This window comes from Nicotiana sylvestris, chromosome 7 (assembly GCF_000393655.2).
Source record: "Nicotiana sylvestris chromosome 7, ASM39365v2, whole genome shotgun sequence".
Lineage (NCBI taxonomy): Eukaryota > Viridiplantae > Streptophyta > Magnoliopsida > Solanales > Solanaceae > Nicotiana > Nicotiana sylvestris.
In genome coordinates this window covers 53,720,846-53,724,260 of record NC_091063.1, presented here as the reverse complement: position 1 = coordinate 53,724,260, position 3,415 = coordinate 53,720,846, and the positions used below count along the sequence as shown (strand labels likewise).

The 3,415-nt window shown below is 40.1% G+C and overlaps 1 long non-coding RNA gene across 1 annotated transcript; it reads left to right on the top strand.

The window, feature by feature from the left end:
- Positions 1–1,867: 1,867 nt before the first annotated feature.
- On the top strand, positions 1,868–3,205 carry LOC138872564 (uncharacterized). The gene is made up of 3 exons (XR_011400979.1): positions 1,868–1,925; positions 2,416–2,467; positions 3,142–3,205. It is a non-coding gene; the product is annotated as an uncharacterized lncRNA (long non-coding RNA).
- Positions 3,206–3,415: the final 210 nt, after the last annotated feature.

Below are 3,415 nucleotides of genomic sequence, written 5' to 3'. Positions count from 1 at the left end.
TTCGCCTATAACAATAGCTACCATTCCAGTATTAAAATGGCCCCATACGAGGCACTATACGGGAGGAGATGTAGATCACCAGTTGGATGGTTCGAAGTCGGTGAAACAGAATTATATGGGCCAGATTTGATTCACCAAGCTATTGAGAAGGTGAAAGTGATACAGGAGCGATTGAGGACGGCACAAAGCAGGCAAAAATCTTATTCTGATGTCCGACGTCGTGATCTAGAGTTTGAGGTTGGTGATTGGGTTTTCCTGAGGATCTCACCAATGAAGGGTATTATGCGTTTTGGGAAGAAAGGTAAGCTGAGTCCAAGGTATATCGGGCCGTATAAAATTCTTCGACGGATTGGACAGGTTGCTTATGAGTTAGAATTGCCATCCGAATTGGAATTTGTCCACCCGGTATTCCATGTATCTATGTTGAGAAAATGTATTGGAGACCCTTCTCGAGTCGTCCCTATCAAAGATGTACAAGTTACAGAGGACCTATCATATGAAGAAGTGCCAGTGGCGATATTAGATCGGCAAGTCCGCAAGCTGAGAACAAAAGATGTAGCTTCCGTCAAAGTATTGTGGAGGAACAAAAATATGGAAGAAATGACATGGGAAGCAGAAAAGGAGATGAAGTCAAAATACCCTTACTTATTCCAGAATGAAGATAACAAGGATGCTGGTGGAAGACAGGATACATTGGAAGAAGAAACGGCTCTATGAAGGTAAGCAATAATTTGAGAATACTCCTCCTTAATACAAAATGGTGATATGTAGATAATGTAAATACGCATAATGCTTTGTGTAGCCTTGTGAAGCCATATGTTGGGATTAATTACTTGCAAGTTTTGCTAGTGACCATTTTATAGGGGAAAATTGATCGGAAATTTCCATTGGAATCCACGATGATTTAAACTCCCCATAAACCCTTACATTCGAGGACGAATGTTCCTAAGGGGGGAGGGTGTTACAACCCATATCCACATGTGTTAGTTCATGCCAATATATTAGTTAACATAAATCCAAGAAGGAATTATCTTTGAGATGATAAGAAGTCAATCCTATTGGTCTTAAGTGATACAAGAGTGTATAAGGGTGATTAACCAGTATTAGAAGTTAAACGAATCAAGGATGTTGTAACTCATATTTTCAGGTAATCTAGCGGTGCTTAATACACTCAAGAGGTCATTTATTAAGGTATTTTAATCATATAATATCCGTATCATAAGTCTTGAAGTCAAACGAGTTATGAAACAAAAGTCGACAAAAGTTGTCGCAACTTAGGTTCATAATTTTACTTAAACATTAGGTCAAATGTTTCTAATCTTTTCTCATAATTTACAAGGAATTACGGGGTGATCTACCAACCAAAATTAAATATCTATGAGTCTAGTTTCCAACGCATTAAACCGTTCATCGATACGATCTCGGAGTAGAGAGATATTCGCGTTTTCGCGAGACTGCGCCAAGCACCTCTCTATGGGGCCCACTAAGTCGGTTTAAGATATTTGGACCTATATAGGATGACTCCAACCCGTTTTAAGTCATTTCTTTTCACTATTTTCAGACCTTAGAACCCTAGGAACATCCTCTCAAGGTTCTCTCAAGATTCAAGACCCAAAAAAGGGCAAACAACACAAATCAAGTGTCGGGAATTCCGTGGCGCTAGTAAGTCTCTTGTTCTTCTTGTTGTTGCTCATTTTTGTGTCGTTCCAGCTCGTGTGGGAGGTTGTTTTAAAGGGTTTATGTTCTGTAAATACTCCCTCATGTTCTTAATATCAATCCTAGGTGATTTCAAGCCTTCTAAAGTGATTCTAGTGCCGAAAAACACTAATTGATCGCTAGTTTCGTTTTTTTGTTGTTGTGGCAGCATTGGAGGGATATTTCATGGAAATTTAAGGTCAAATTGGAGTTGTTCTTTCTGTATAAAGGTAAGGAACCTCTTACTCTATATGTATTTAAGATTATCCAAGTTGCGGCTAAGCCATTGAAGCTAGAACTTGTGAGATATATATCGAAAGGTTTGGTAGTAATGTTATTGTTTTGTGGACTGTTTTGCGTTGTTGTTGGGCTGCGTATTTTACTACTATCTTGTGGAGTTTTGGAGGAGGAAGGGTGTGGGGAAACACCATATATATGTAGGGTTATGGGCTGATAGTTATTCGTAACATTTCCAGGTTGTTTGACACGACTACGGTGGTCGTCGTATGTATGGAGTGATTAGGCTATGTGTGGACTATTTTGGGAGGCTCAATATGTTTATTATTGATGTTGTTTGGGCTGTTTGGTGACTGTTTTGAATGGTGTGAGGTCATATATATAGGGGAGGTGCTGTCCGTTTCATCGTAAAATAGGTTGTGGTCGATACATAATAGTTATGACGCTTAAATGATAACGATAGTATCGTTTCTCTTATTGTAGACTAAGGAGTTTTGACAATTGCATAGCTTGAGATTGGGGAAGTATATACAAGGTATGTGAGGCTATCCCTTTCCTTCTTTTGCACGACTCCGGTTGCACATAATGTAATGAACGATCTTCCAAGATACTCTACTCTTAGAAGCTAGCAGTACTTACATTGTTTTTCCTCTTATGGAACGATTGATGTTAATGTTGCTTCTCTTAGTCTTATGTTATCAATGTTGTTGGTACTTCCTGATTCTTATAAGGTTCATAGTGAAGAGTTAGTCCTAATAACGTGTACAGAGGATACCGACCTTACGTCACTCCGAAAGGTTTAGAATGTGATTCCATGAGTCGAGCATGCATTATATATATGTATCTATTTTACTCTACCGAGCCACGCTATAGTTGGCCGGGTACGGCACCTATTGTGCAACCACTGATCAGTTGGGTTTTACCGAGCTCCACGTGGCCGGGTACGATTCTACCGAGCCTATTATGGCCGGGTACGATATGATGATGATGATGCCCACAGAGGCGAATGCTTTAAAGGTTTATGTATTTATACATATGTATCATGCATTTCATGTAAGTAGCCCTCAGAGGTACTAAGATGTTACAGGTTGTATATTCTCTATCCTTTCTTACATTACTGATCGTATTTATGGTTCCTTGCCTTACATACTCAGTACTTTATTCGTACTGACGTCCTTTTATTTGTGGACGCTGCATGTCGTGCTGCAGGTCCTGATAGACAGACAGGTGCAGCTCCCCCACCACAGTAGACTGTCCAGTTCAGCGGTGATTGGCGAGATCCCTTCTCCGGACTTGCCTTGGTCTTGGTATGCAATTTTTGTTATAGACATTATGGGTATGTCGGGGCCCTGTTCCAGCTATGTTGCAACACTTATGTTCTTTTAGAGGCTCATAGACAGGTGTCGGCTCATGTATAGTTTGGTATGCCTTGTCGGCTAGTTTTTGTTGTATAGTCTTTCATAGTAGCGTGGTAGCTCATACC